Source organism: Diabrotica undecimpunctata, chromosome 1 (genome assembly GCF_040954645.1).
Source record: "Diabrotica undecimpunctata isolate CICGRU chromosome 1, icDiaUnde3, whole genome shotgun sequence".
Taxonomy (NCBI): domain Eukaryota; kingdom Metazoa; phylum Arthropoda; class Insecta; order Coleoptera; family Chrysomelidae; genus Diabrotica; species Diabrotica undecimpunctata.
Genome location: NC_092803.1, coordinates 26,851,164 through 26,867,803, shown reverse-complemented (window position 1 = coordinate 26,867,803; position 16,640 = coordinate 26,851,164). Strand labels below are relative to the sequence as shown.

General features: G+C 34.4%; 1 protein-coding gene across 1 annotated transcript in view; it reads left to right on the top strand.

The window, feature by feature from the left end:
• The first annotated feature begins 5,178 nt into the window (after positions 1-5,178).
• Positions 5,179-16,640, top strand: part of LOC140446919 (uncharacterized) — a 444,869-nt gene continuing 433,407 nt past the window's right edge. Inside the window, exon 1 of the mRNA XM_072539513.1 lies at positions 5,179-5,404. The gene's annotated coding sequence lies outside the window, so the exon portion shown is untranslated. The remainder of the gene's footprint in view (positions 5,405-16,640) is intronic.

The window sequence follows — 16,640 nt, the reverse complement described above, 5'->3', positions numbered from 1 at the left end:
CTTAGTAACTTAAATCGAAAACAGTGCGTGTTTAATCGCTAAAACGTGAAATATAAACATGCTGATCGACGTTTGAAGAAACCCAGTCCATTCACAGAAGGAGATTTAGTATTTGCCAAAACAACAGATCCCAGTAACAAGTCGAAAGGTCAGATTCATGCTATAACATACTAATATGCAAAAGACAGAGGTGAGCCAAAATAAATTCCCATAACACAGGCCTGCAAAAAATATTTTTTGAAAGTTGTTTGAAATTTGATAACTGACTTTCATGTACTTTCTTGCGCTGATTTCAAAAATGCAAACCATTTTTGTCTATCACGTCAGGTTTTCTCACAAAGTAGGGATATGTTTGGGTATAATAATAAAATTAAGTAATGTTTCACCTTTTTCCAACGTTATAAAATTTAGTTCATTTATTAATAATGTTCTAAACTAATTTCCATTACAGTTATATTTTTCTTTAAGTTCCTAAGTCCTTATAGTAACGCTCTCGCTTTCTGTCAAAGCTTCTTTTACTGCTTTTCTAGCTGTGAAGTCGTTGAGAATCATCTCTTTTCATGATCCAGCAGTAGTTTGCTATCATGTTTACATTCTATCTTCCTTGGTATCTTCTTTTCATTTATTTGATGCCTTGGTGAAATCTTTCGCTTTACTGACATCACCAAAGTTTGCCGGGAAGTATCAAGATGTGAGTGGAGAAAGTGAAGTTGATTGTTCATGTTACAGCGCAGCTTCTTAAAATTGTCGATCATGTCTGCGACGATTTTCTTGTAGTTTTAATGTCTTTTTTTACCTAGGAAACCAATAACACCTAATTTAGAAGATGTCCATGCTGCCTTTTCATTTGTTTCCATTTTGTCCACAAAGTTGCCTTCCCTTCTTTAGTTAATACCTTGACAAATTGTTTTATCAGCTTCAACTTTATGTGAAGTGGTGGAAGTGATCTTTTATTAGTTTTCTAATGATAGATCGCTCCCCTTCGTTAGTTAATGCCTTGAAAAATTATTTTATCAGCCTCAACTTAATATGAAGTGGTGGAAATAACACCTTTTTGGGCGCTTCCTCTCGTCAACATAACATTTTTAACCCCTACTCGTAAGATTTCTCTCAAGGGCCAAACTTTTTTTTATGTAATGTTGCTTTCTGTCTCGACTGTCCCATGACAGAGAAAGCAAGGGAACTTTGTATAGGAACTTTATTGACCAAGCAGCATTTAAATCACTTTTAAATCAGCACATAACGTCCATTTGTGATCTGAATAGCACAGTTTGCTTAAAACCAGTTCAAAGTTTTCGTAATATTCTTTCCAGTAAACCAAGTGTCCAACTGGTATAGAAGCATACTTATTGCTATTGTATAGAAGTACTGCTTTAAGGCTTAAGTATAGAAAAATACAATTATTTTTCCTAGATCAATACCAAGAAAAGAATGTTTTCGGAACAAACATATGTTTAATTTTCAATCTAGATCCTAAAACATCTGCCGATTCTTTTACTAAAACATTCACTATCATCTTGCTGATTCAATGGCTCGTGATCATCATGCATATCATCCAAAGAATCTGGAGGAGAAGGTAGTGGCACTTCAGGTCCATGAGGAACAGGGCGAATGGCTGATTAAATGTAAGAAATATCTTTTTTGTTTCTCAAATTAAAACCTCGTAAGTTGCAAGAACAAAAACAGCAGTCATTAATATGGTTTTTGGGCATCTTCTAAACCATTGGTATTCCAAAACGTAAGAAATCCTTACCTTGAAACCATTACCTCAGTTCTTCAACACACACTGAAAAAACTTTATGTGGGGGCTCAAGGCTTATCTTGATCGCCTAACTTTATACCAAAATAAGCAAAATATACTTTGTCAATCAAATCGGAAACGTTTCTTTGTTCATGTTTAAGGGTATAGTTACCGCAAGTGTAACAGAAGCATTCTGTCATGTTTATACATTCTCTGGTAGCCATTGTCCAATGTCTAGACAGCACAATAACTTCACAATACAAGAAAATAGTAACTACTTTAAAGCACTAATAAAAACAATACCTAGCGAAAAGCTGCTGTGAATTGTAAGGCATTTCCAAAGGTTCACTGCTTGTTATTAGCGGAGAAAGGGGCAGCGCGACAGATAGTTACTGACACGAAGTAAGGCACAGTGAGTCATCAAGTGGATGGGTAGGGGGTACGCAAGAACAAGTGCTCACTTAAAAATACTGCTGGTTTCTCCTAATTACTCTTTATTATTTCATTTTGTGAAATAACTGTACGTAATGGAATTTTTTCACTATTTTTCCCGAAATCAGCGTTAAACACAGTATGAAAATCAGTTATTAAAATTTAAACAATTTTTTGGTCGCAGACCTGTGTAATTTGAAACTGATACAGAGTGGAACACCCAAATGGAATAAATTCAATATTAAATAAATGAAAGCAATTTTTACAATAAACATTTTTCTTACATGATGTGCTATGTAACAGTGGCTAATACCAACTTTTGTATTTCGAGTATAACGAATTCGTATTCAATTTTTGAATTCCTTAGAATATTCTAGATATATCTTATATATAATGTCGTATACCTATCTTTAACTGTTTCGGAAATATTAAGTGTTTTCACATTTATTGCAAAAAGTAACATTAAAAAAAAGAAATTTATCTGAGTACAGAAATTTGCTAAAACGCACTGAAAAACTAATAAGTGATACTGTTTATTTCTTGGTAATTTAAAAAACAAACAAATACATTAATTCGAATATAGATGTTCAAAATCTTCGCCGCGAGCGTCTTAGCAACAGTCTAATCATAAATAGAAATTTCTTCAAATGTTACTCAACATCTTAGGCTTGACCGATCTAATAGTCAGCTTTCTTCGACTTCTTAAGTCAGCTAAGTCGAGGGGTTTAGTTTTGTATACAATATTTTCGACATATCTCTATAAGAAGAAGTCTAATGTCGTCAGATGCGGAGATCGTGCTGGCAATTCCTCGATCCTCGCCTTTATATTCACCACTTTGGAAATATTCGGTTAAGGCACTGTCAAATATTTATTTTGTAACGAGGTGGTGCTACATCTTGCTGAAAGTAATCGTAGTCGCTGGAACTTATGGGTTTGCTGGATTAGGATATAAGTTTGTCAAAGTTACTTATATAAGTTTGTCAAACTTGCATGTCCAAGCTCGCGAAACTGCTTTTCTATTTTACTAATTATCCTTTGGGATATAGGCGGCAAATTTGGAAATATTTTATGAAATAAGCGAGCAACATTCATTTTTGTTCGTGTGTTGTCTCCATAACCATCATCTGTATAATTGTTATTTTGTGCATTTCTGTTAAATAAACCATTGTTATGATATGCAGTTAGCGAAATTCAAACGACTATACAACGAACAACTACTGTCATGTAGACAGACAACAATTTGCTAAGGTTGGGCGTTTTAGATTAAAGTAACTAAAAATTTTTTTTTGTTTTATATCAGTAAAAAGGAACGCTGATATAGTTTTTCCTTACTTTCGTATTTTCGAGACCTAAGTACATGGGAAATAAGCACTGGGTGTGTTGTAGCAAATTTCGCAATAAATCTGAAACAACTTAATATTTCGGAAATAGTTAAAGTATAGAACATTGTACTAATACATAAGATATGCCTGCAATATTTCTCATTCCTATATCTACTTCCTATATCCACTTCCTAGAAGAGAATCATATAATAACCTATAATATAAATAATCCAAAGTAGAGGTTCCAAACCATTCCATTTCATACATAAATCTCCCCTTAGCTATTCGGCCTCTTCCTCATGATGCAGAAAAACCTGTGTCAAAGTCCCATGTTACGTTAGGAGAGATACTAGATTCCGATGAAGCTGAAGTACAACTTCACGACGATCAGTACTCAAGCTCTGACTTTGAACACTTTGATGACACTAAACCAAAATTATTCTCCCAGCAGAGATAAATGATTTGGTGAGATATCTGAATCATTCCAAAGATGCCGCTGAGTTGTTTGGATCCATAACCGAGAGTAAACTATTATTATTACCTGGAGTTTATTACTAATTACTCAATTTATTACTAAAATAATTTTGTGCCCTATTTAACGCAAGAAGGAAACTTTGTTTATTGCAGTGACATTAAAGGTTTAATGGTTCAATACAAAATTCAGTATAAATTCACTCAATGGCGTCACTTTATCGATTCATCGAAGATCAGCTTAAACGTAGTTTTACTTCATAACGGTGGTTTCTATGCTTATATTTCTGATGGAAATCCTGTGTTCTTGAAAAAGACCCACGAGAACTTATCTGCTTCTTCAAAAACTCAAATATGCATGTAACGGTTGGCGGTTGGCGGTAAATATGCGGTGATTTGATGATCTTGTGTATGGTGACTGGACAACAATTTTCCTTGTTTTTTTATGTTTATGGGACAGTCGAGACCTAAAAATCACTAGTCAATAGAGTGTTGGAAGAGAAGGACGCTTATAGTTGTTCTACAAGAAGACTTGGTCCCACCAGAAAAAATTCTTCTTCCTGCCCTTCTAATTTGGCATTCTGAATGAGTTTCAGAATGCCAAATGGATATAACGAGATACCATGTGCTAAAAGAGATACCATGTGCATAGAATTCTCCGATAAGGAATAGTAGAGGACCCAATACTGAACCTTGTGGTACTCCACATACAATACTTTTGTGACTAGAGTCAGTATCATTTGCTCTAACTAGTTGTTTCCTATTTCCCAAGTAAGATTGGAAGCAATTCAAAGAAATACCTCGGATTCCGTAGAAATTAGTTTTTCTTATCAAAATGTCGTGATTTACACAATCAAAATCTTTGGCACATTCACAAAATGCAGTGGCATAATAAACATAATTATATCTCTTTCTAGTCTAGATACCCAATTTGTAAAAAAAACGTGATAGGCTACAGCAAAATGGAGTTAATTTGTTGGATTCAATGAATCCCAAACCATGTACTTAAATAAGTTTGTAGAATTTTTTTTGTAGACCTGTAATTTGTTTTGTATATTTTCGTTCGTTACGCCCCTGGTTGAACCAGAATACAAAAATAAAAACCTCACGTTTCGAAAACAAACGCGTCCAGGTGCAGAGCCTGTTGCCAAGACAAATACCAAAAAACAGTGCTATTAGAGAAACTTGTTAGATTCGCGAAAATTAGTTTCAGTAGTTGTGTGATCTGGTGTGGTGGTCGCGTCCTAGTTATGGAAGCAAGGAGAATTCTTGTGTAATCAGAACGGGAACTGCTGTTGGTGTCGTTCCGTTTATTAGAACAAATTAATTCCGATGGCTTTGGCTCTGGTTCAAGTGTGAAAGTGTTGCATCGACATTAGCGGTGATAGCGAACTTACTAGACCTATTTGTTTTCCTCTAGTTAACTGACGGTTTGAGGTAAGTGTGATAGTTGCGTTTGATGTGGATTTAGCGTAATTCTCTATTGCCTGAAGGAATTTATTTTATTATTTAAGTGTTTGAATTTATTAGGTAAAGTTTGCTATTTATTTTTTAAATATATATTATTTAAAATCTCGACACGGAAAGGAAGATGATTATCGATGATTCGATGTAAGGCGTGTTGAGATATTATGTAAACATGTTTACACATTTTCAAAACATAAATTCTATATATTTTCAAACTTATGTTACTTTTTTTTCTTTTGTTCTTATTCTAATATCCGATCTTCCTTAGCCGTTTAACCTTTCAGTACACTCACCTCAAAAAGTTGCATCAGTACACGCGGCGGACTGTGAGTCCGCATATTGAAATAGCAAGTATGAGATGGACTAAAAAATTCTTTTGATAAAATAAAATGAACTACTATTACAAACACTTCTTTTTTAATTATTTTGCATGCTATACACATTCATTACAAATATTTGTGCAATGTTGTAAACATATATATATATATATATATATATATATATATATATATATATATATATATATATATATATATATATGTTACTTTTGTCAAACTGAAGAAGCTATTTCCCATCTTTCTTCCGACCAAGCCGAAGTTGCCAGACAAGATGTCGCCAGAATTCTCCGTACTTCCAAACCCCCATCTTCAAATATCAGTCTTTCAGAAAGACGTGCCCTCAATGAACTTTACAACAACCCTGACATCGTCATCCTTCCGGCCGACAAAGGTAATGCTACCTTTATTCTCAACTCTTCTAACTATTTCGACAAAATATCCGAACTTCTGAATTCCACAGAATACAAACATGTCCCAAATGATCCAACCACATATCTAGAAAAAACGACCAAATCCATTATAAATAAGTCTACTCTACCTCCAGACCTCAAAAAATCTCTTATACCCAGAGAAAAATCATCCCGAATTCCAAAGATATACGGCCTTCCAAAAATCCATAAGCCCAATGTTCCCCTAAGACCCATCGTCACTGCATACAACTGTCCCACTCAGAAATTGGCAAAACATCTCGCTTCATCCTTACAACCATTAGCCGAAAACGCCCCGTCCTTTGTCAAAAACTCTTTTCATTTCATTGATCTTCTGAAAAACTTTTCTATTTCACCCTCAGACATACTAGTCAGTTTTGACATTGTTTTTTTATTCACCAACATTCCCATCGATGAAACCATTTCCATCTTGGACTCTAAACATCAAATTCCCCAAGACACATTATCTCTTATAAAACACTGCATGTCTAATACATATTTCACGTTCCAAAATCATTTCTATCGTCAAATCAAAGGTGCCCCAATGGGATCGCCCCTCTCTCCCGTAATAGCAGATATATACATGGAACATTTCAAAACAGTAGCCTTGTCCTCGTCAAATGTCGAACCCATCTGCTGGTTACGGTACGTTGATGACACCTTTGTCATTTGGCCCCATGGTCAAGACACATTAGATCTCTTCCTCTCCCACCTGAATGGAATACATCCCAGCATTCAATTCACGATGGAAGTTGAGTCTGAAGCGTCTTTGCCATTCCTTGATGTTTTTATTCAGAAAAATCCACCTCACAGTTTTTCCTATTCCGTGTACCGGAAACCCACTCATACAAACCGCTATCTCAATGCCCATTCACATCATCACCCCGCCCAACTTAATTCAGTCATCAACACTCTTATTTCCCGTTCCATAAGACTTAGCCACAGCAATCACAGGTCATCCGAAATCAATTCAATAAGACAAACACTCCTACAAAACGGCTACCACAAAACCCAAATCAATAGAAGCATTCAAAAACTTCTAAACCCCATTCCATCCAAAAAAGAAACCTTGCCGCCGGATCAACCCAAAATCTTTCTACCTTTCATTAAAGGTGTCACTGACAAGATCAGTAGAACTCTTATCTCTCTTAATATCAAAACCATCTTCACCACTCACTCCAAATTGTCCAATCTCGTCAGATCCGTAAAAGACCAAATCCCCAATGAAGACCATGGTGTCTACGAGATACCTTGTTCCAGTTGCCCACGTACATACGTAGGACAGACAAACCGACGAATCCATAACCGTATTTACGAACATTCTCTATCAGTCAAACATTCCGATACCACTTCAGCCCTAGCCCAACATCATATTCAGACAGGCCATAAAACAGATTTCGAAAAAGCAAAAACCATCGCTCCCATCCGCTCATTAAAAGCGAGAATCATTCGTGAAGCTATCGAAATCGAAAAACGGCCTAACAGCTTGAACGTTTAAATGACGCGAAACGATTGCCGACAACATGGCGACCCCTGCTTCAGCGACCTCCCGCCCACACCGCTCAGGCCACGTCAGTTCAGACCACGTCAGCGCATACCGTTCCCGCGCATACTGCGAGTATAAAAGCAGCCACACAGGGTAAGACCGGTTGTCACTCGACACTAAGGAGTAGGCAGATTGAGACCTCAGTGCCGAGAGACAGTTCTTGCAATATAGAACACGATACTGGTACGTCTCGAGTGAGGGGAGTAGGCAGATTGAGACCCCGAACTCGAACCGAACCGTATCACTCTTGATAATGGCTCCAAAATGGGTGCCGAAACGTCGAGTTTTAAATTCTCAACGCGGTTCTTTCCGAGAACTCAGTAATTTTCATATATATATATATATATATATATATATATATATATATATATATATATATATATATATATATATATAATATATATATATATATATATATATATATATATATATATATATTCCGCATTTAACACATCAATACATAGTCGGAAATTTCTTTTTTCAGTCGCAGTAACTGCAGCGTCCCCTTTGTTGGCCAATATTACCAGCTGGAGGCGGTAGTAGATCTTTAGATTCAACCATTTCTGTAATTCTTAATTTCATTGATGATGACAAACAAGAAAGAGTAGCACGAGCACGAAGGTGATTATTAACTAATTGTCTAGCAAAACTTTGTAAAAAAATCTTCTGCTGGTTACATTATCGGGATTGTTGCAATGAAAAATGACATTTGCATTAATACCTGCAATATTTAGCATCGAATATACAACTACCATTGGTCATCTCGTGGTATTTTCTTGCAGTGTTATAGGCAGCACACAGCTTGTCCACGGTATCAACATCCCCTTTAGTATTGTTCTAATCCATTATGATTTTAATCCATTATGATATGGTCCTCATCGACCTTTAATTTTGCCCATTGAAATGTTTAAAATGTTTAGAATCTTCTTCTTCTTCCTTGTTGTGTGTGGGCTTTGAAGCCTGTTTCTTCTTCAATATTAGCCTCCTAAATTGTTTAAATTATCGCACCATCTTGTTCTTGGTCTGCCAATACTTTTTCGTCCATTTGGTGGCTTTTCTCATGATATTCGTACTATCCTATCCTCTGCCATTCTACTAATGTATTCATTCCACTCTTGTTTCCGTTTTGTCACCCATTCATTTATGTCTTTTATATTGCATGCTCTTCTTATGTTTTCGCTTCTCTCCCTATCCAACAGACTTTTCCTGATATTCGTTGGAGTATTTTCATCTCTGTTGTTTCTAGTAGTCGTCTTGTTTTAGATCTGTCAGGTCTTGTCTCCGCCGTGTATGTTAATATAGGTCTAATTGCTGCTTTATAGATTCTTGTTTTTGTGTCGTTTGTTCTTCCAGATTGTGTCATTAAGAGATCCCGCCGCTTTACTTGCTTTTAAGCTTTGTTGTCGTAGTTCTTCTTCAATATCTCCGTAACTAGTTATATCTATTCCCAGATATCTAAACCTTGCTTCCTACTTTATTATTTTCCCATCAATTTTGATTTTACATCGTAGTCGGTATTTAGATGTTGTCATTTTTCTTTTTCTTGATGTGCCTATCCGTTACCAATGTTGGCGATCATCATGGCAATCTTTATCTTATCTGAAGCAGCGCGGAAAAGCTGCACAGATGTTGTATTGAACCAGATTCTGAGGTTCTTTAACCAAGATGTTCTTCTTCTTCCTGGACCTCGTTTTCCAAATATTTTTCCTTGCAGGATGGCTTGAAGGAGAGCATATCTGGATTCATTTCGCATAATATGTCCGAAGAACTGCAACTTTCGAGATTTGATAGTGGTCAGTACCTCTCGGTTCTTATTCATTCTTCTGAGGACCTCCTTATTTATGACTCGGTCAGTCCACGGGATGTTTTCATACATTTGGTTGTTTCTGCTGATATTATCATATTGTATTTCTTGGCTGTCATCTTCTGTCTCGGCGATTAATACGAGGTCGTCTGCATAACATAATATTTGGATTTCTTTGTTTTTCATTCTGTAACCATGACCTTTACGTACTGCTTGTATTATTTCGTCCATTATTATTTTAAAGAGAAGTGGGCTTAACGAGTCACCTTGTCTGACTCCGCTTTGTACTGGTATACACTGTGTTAGTTTTCCATTTATCTTTGCCTGTATTCGATTATGGAAGTAGATGTTTTCGATGATTTGTATAATATTGATTAGTATGTTTCTTTTATACAGTAGGTATAAGACGTCTTTGAGACTTGGATGCAATCGAAAGCCTTTTTCAGGCCTACAAAACATAGATATGCTGGTTTATTGTACTCGACGGCCTTTTCTGTGATTTGTCTTAGTACAAATACGGCATCTACGCAGGATCTTCCGGATCTGAATCCTTGTTGTTCATCCGATAAAGTTTTAGTTTATTGATTTTGTTGGTTAGAACTTTTGTATTAAGCTTAAGTGCGGTGTTCAGCCGATTTATACCTCTATACTTGTTGGGTCTTCTTTATCTCCTTTCTTGAACATTGGTATCATTATGCTGTTTCTCCATGCATCTGGTATTTTGCAGTGTAATATTAGTTGTTGTATAGGTTTTATCATCTTAAGGGTTATACTTTCTCCTCCGTATTTTAGAAGCTCGTTGGTTATTCCGTCTGGTCCTGGTGACATTCTATTTTTGAGTGAATTTATGGTTATCTCTACTTCCTAAAAACTAATTTCTATTTCGTGTCTTAATTCAGGTACGTTTTTGTGTTAATTATTATTTTCCTTTCCTTTAAACAGTTCCGTCAAGTATCTTTCCCATTCGTTTGCTGGTATGATATTGTATTCCTTCAATTCTGCCATTTCTCTTCGTTGGTTTCTTATGAATCTTCATATTTGTTATTGTGTACGGTAGAAGCCACTTTCCATCCTTTTTGTAAACTTTGGTTAACCTTATACGAATGACTCTGGAGGGTTCCAAAGCTATGGTGAGAATAGATGGAGATATGACGCAGGCCTTTGATATTGAAAATGGAGTTAGACAAGGTGATGCCTTATCAACAACACTTTTTAATCTAACTTTAGTAGCTGTTGTTAGAAAACTGGATATAAACGGCTGTATTAATACAAGATCAATGCAAATATGCGCATATGCGGATGATGTTGCCATAATAAGCCGCAACAAAAGTGTATTAAGCGAAAAAGTTATAGAACTGAAACGAGAAGCTGCTACGTTTGGTCTATATATAAATGAAAGCAAAACAAAATATATGGAGTGCACAAAATCAAATGAACATGAGAATCTGAAGGTAGACAACCATACCTACAAATATGCCTCCACTTTTCCCTACCTAGGCTCAATAATAAATGACAACAACAACATCAGTCAAGAAATACAAGCACGGATTCTTAGCGGTAATAAGTGCTTTTATGCATATAAAGACTTAATGAAAAGTAAGTTAATGAATCGTGAGTCTAGCTGAGCTGAGAATCTACAAAACAGCAATTAGACCAGTGGCCACATATGGATGTGAAACGTGGACCCTCTCAACCACTGATAAAAATCAACTGAGAATATTTGAGTGCAAAATACTAAGAAAGATATTTGGACCAACCCAATGCAGCGATGGTTCGTGGAGAATTAAAATGAACCACGAGCTGGATAAACTAATGCAGAACGCAGATATTGTCAGATTTGTAAAGTCACAAAAACTAAACTGGCTTGGTCACCTAAAAAGAATGCCAGATAATCGAGCTGTAAAAGTAGTCCAGAGATGGAAGCCCCAAGGAAACAGAACAAGAGGAAGGCCCCGTAAAAGATGGATAGACGACGTAGAGAGGGATCTTAAAACCATGAACATCAGGCAGTGGCGAAGGAAAATATCCGACAGGGCAGAATGGAAGAACATTGTTAAGCAGGCCAAGACTCACAAAGGGTTGTAGCGCCATTAGAAGAAGAAGAAGATTAAACATTGTGTAAAATATCTCAGTACGAATTTAGACCATAGAAAACTTCTATGGAAAGATCACATTCATCGAGTCATAAAAAAGTCTGAAAATGCAAGGAATATTCTAAGAAGTTCTGTAGAACTAACTAGGGTGCCGATCCAAATGTAGCACTTTTATTTTACCGTACTATGATTTGTCCTATTTTCAATTACAGTTGTTATTTGTATGGAACTGGCGCAAACACACATTTAAATAAATTAGAGATACAAACAAATAAATCCCTTCGGCTTTGTCTTGGATATTTAAATTCTACACCCGTTAATTTAATGGAAGTTGAGGCCATAGAACCATCCCTGAAATTTCGACAGCAGTTTTTAAGTGATAAATTCTGAGTCTGAATCAGACAACGTCTGCAGGTCAGCAGCAAGCCCTAGTGGGAGTCTTACATTGCCATATAGGCAAACATCACAACATAATTTTAAATAAAATGTAAGACATATATTAAATTTTGTACCATCTAAAGGGTTTTCACCCAGGTATTTAGTGGCTTAACGCATGTGCACCGAGTAACAAAACACTGATGATGGGCTTTTTAGTCCGTAAAAGTTCTGCGATGTAACCCGAAAGGGATTTTAAATAAACTTTTGAAATTTGTTAACAGTATCTCGTATCTCTAATGTTATATTGTTCTGAAGCTATTTTCTTGTGGCATTTTAAATTAATTACTATTTAAATGGGAATAACCCACAATTAAAGGTTAAAATACGTTTATTGACGTTTCAATTTCCACTTCGGAAATCGTTCTCAAAATACAATTTACTGTTTGTATTTTGAGAACGATTTCCGAAGTGGAAATTGAAACGTCAATAAACGTATTTTAACCTTTAATTGTGGCTTATTCCCATTTAAATAGTAATTTAATCTAATGTTATGTATACTGTAGTAAGGTATGATTTAGCTTTTGAGTTATAAATATGAACCAATAAGCGATTTTTTTGGGCAATAATATAACTTATATTTTTCTAATCTGTTTTCTTTGGTTTTTTAAAATCATCCACATGCATTCACGTAAATAGGCAACAATGTCGTGTACAGCTGACAGCACCCACACGTCTTTTATAAATAACCATTCGAATAACAGTTTTAAAATTTGTCTGGCAAAAATTCTTGAACCGCGTGGTAAGCAGAACATTTTTTATTGATAACTTTAAATTAAATCAACCATAGGCATTGTTTCTGCTAGAAATGACGTCTGTTTTAAATATATATAGTAAAGTAACTGTCGATACATTGCTTCTACTCTTTTACTTAAGAAACGGTTAATGCGAGTTAATAGTAAAATAAAGCTAGAAAGTATCGGCATAGCTCAGAACAAGGGAAACAAATAATAAAAAATGTATATAAGATGGAAGGCAACCGTAAATAGTCATAAATACGTATTTACGGTTGCCTTCCATCTTATATATATTTTTTATTATTTTTTTTATATATTATGTACCGTGAATAAGGGCTACTGCATATTTCGGACTATTAATAGGTTCAAAGTAAACTTTCCCTCTGAATAATCCACATTATAAAAATCTAAGAAAAATCTAAAGGATTTAGATCTGCATATCTAGGAGGCCATAGTACAAATCCACTACTTCCATTCCAACCGTGGGGAAATTACTGATTTAATAAACTTATCTACCATAATCCGCAGAAGTATCATCGTGTCGTAACTAACAATTTAATCTATTAGTTGCTAAGCGAACTTGATAAAGCAATGGAAGGGGTAAGTTGTCATTTAACAAATGAAAATACGACGCTGAATTAAGTCGGTTAGGTAGAATATTTGGAACGATTACATTATTAGTTAATAATCCAGTCCAAATGTTTAGCACCCTAATGATAATAACCTAATATGAAGAATTGCTAAGGAAAATTCTTGGAACGAGTAAAGGAGGAAAACTAAAGAAAACCTGGTGGAAGACGTTTAGGCAAGACTGAAAGAGCGGAGTCATATTGGTATAACTCAAAAGAGAAATATGAAGAGACGTTATTAAAGAAATAGAATGATGAAGATGGATTGAAATATGTTGTAACCATATACATACCTTCTGAAAGTTGGGAGCCAATGCGTAACAATAAAACTCCAACTTTCTTTGGAATCCAATTATTAAGGCTTCATCTAACTCAGTCTCTCAGGTGTGAGGAAAAATGAGTTTGGCTGGACACATAAAACATGATATTAACTGATCATATTTATTGTACAAAAAAAAAAAATGAAATTTTAACATTAAAGCAAATCCTACTTAGAGCTGTATAAAAATTTAAAACTAATACTTATGACACTATTGTTGCATATATTGTGGGCTTCATGCAGGTGATTGGTTCATACAGTTGAATTTACTGTAGTTAGTGTTGTTGTTGGCTTCGGATGCTGACTTAAATGTAGATGGATTGTAATTACAAGCAGATGTTGAGTTCTTCATAGCAGTTTCCATGCTACTGCAGTTTACTCCATATGTGGTACCACATGCCGGGAAGTCGTCACCCAAAAAAAAGTAAACAAAAATTTAAATTATGCCAAAAAACTAAAATGAAAAACCTTGTGTTAGCGACGGCATGATTTGAAGATTTCCTTTCAAAAAAAATTTTTTAAAGGACATAGTTTATGGCAAGGATAGTTAATGAATATAATTATTATAAAAATAAATTACTTAAAACAATTTAAATAAAGATAAAATATTAAAAACCGAATATGTAAAATATAAAAAAGACACTGGATATTGATTAAATATTGCATATACAGAATCATCAACTTACATCAGAGATATTTTTACTAGATAAAATGAATTTTAAAGCTAAACATGTCTGTTTATAGATAAACGATATGTATAAAACATGTCCCTCCATTCAAACGAAAACTGACATGACAGAAGTCAAGAGATGCTAACTGACAAATGTATTTTGTCGCTTGGAATAGTGCATGGACATTTTATATATGTCTATGGCATAGAATAGAATGGAGAAGATATGGGGTCGTAGCAGGTAAAATTGAGGTTTTGAAGTTTATAGTTGCCGGTCTGTGAAAGTATTGTAAACAAGTTAGTGTTCAAAAAAGATATTTTAAAGCAGTGCAACATTGCTTGTGGCGGACAGCGGTGGGATTTTGAATGTTCTCGAATGACTTCTTTTTTTTTTCGTTAAGGGACTTTTCCTATGTGGGATAAATCTTAGGGAACTAGAATATAATAAGTGAAAGATTAATGCTGCAAAAAATAAAGATTAACTAAGATATTTATTTGATATAAGAGTTGAGCGCCAACTATTTTTAGAATAAAAATAGTAAAATAAACGAGAAAATTAATAAATAAATAACATCAAAAGAAATTGAAATAAAATAGTCATTTAAAGAAAAATATAATGAACATGTGACGTTTATAAAGTTACAATCTCTTAAAAATCTTATTCACTAAAACTACACTGTTTGTTTATACTAATCATAAACCAATTTAAAGGAATTTCAAATATCTTTTCCCCGTTAATTTTCTACACAGTATTTTGGAACAGTATCAAGGAGACCCCAGTCCAAGAAATTATCACATCGAACGTCTATGTCTATCTATAAGTTACGCGTTGATATGTCGTAGAAACACAAATCTTGTGCCAAAAATGCTTTTCGTTATTGTTTACAGATCCTACGTAATGAGTTTAAAACATGCCTACAAAGTGAATCATACAGTGGAGTCGATGTATATAGTATGTCTTTTAACAGATCATAATATAATGGTAAATGGGTCGTTGAATCAGCTATTAATACTGTTTATTTAGTATTGTAAAATAGGTTTATGATGTTGAAATATCAGTTTCTCTCCTTTATCTCTTTGTTTTATTATTTTGCCTCCACTGATAGACATAGGCTTTTACATGCACTTAATAATCTGGGTATATATATATATATATATATATATATATATATAAAATTAGGATTTCTTAGGTTTAGGTTCAATAAGTAATATTAAATTTGGAACTAAATTTTATTGTCCATTGAAATCAACGTTTCGGCAGGAAACCCTTGTCTTTGTCAAGACACATTTTGTTCCTAATCTTGTACATTCTAAAATGTACAAAATTAGGAACAAAAAGTTATTGTAAAGTATATAAAAAACTTACCAAAACGTAAAACGGGACACTGACATTAATGAATTGACTGAAGTAAAATTGATATCTGATATCTTATGGTTTACTGTCATTAGTATATAATTATTTTTATATGGGCTTATCGTTGGTTATTTCGAAAAAGGTAAAGTGGAGATTATTTAGGTTCTGTGTATTTTTTTTTTATTGATTGCGTTAGTATTTCTTTTTATTTCTGTTGATTCGTATATCTCCTTCTTCTTATTGTATTGTTTGGTTTTTAAAATTTTGATGTTTTCGAAGTCAAATTTATGCTTCTTCTTATTTTCATGTTTTGTGAGCGCAGTGACGTTGTTCTTGTTATATTTGTGATAACAAATTCTGCATCGAAGCAGTTGACAGGTTTACTCGATATAGACACCTTCACAGTTAATACATGGTATCTCGTAAACAACATGTAATTTTTTGAGTTTTGGAGTTTGTGTTTTTAGTTTAGTGAAATATTTATTTAGAAGGTTGTTGCCTTTGTAAGCCACTGTTATGTTATGTTTGGCTAAAAGATTTTTTATTTGTTCGGATAAACCTTTTATATGTGGAAGAGTTGTATACGTAGTCTTGATACTGTTGGGTTTTTTGTTATTTGTATTGTTGTAAAATTTATTAAGTCTTGATTTGAAAATAGTTTCGAACAGATGTTCTGGATATGCATTATTTAGAAGGGCATTTTTCGCTTTTTTGATTGCAATTGGTCTGTATTCTGGATCTGTTAGTTTTATAGATTTATCAGCAAGACTTCTTATGGGAGAATGGATGATGAGATTTGTAGTTGAAATATTGTGAAGATCATGCTTGTTTTGTAAACTACATAGTTTTAACT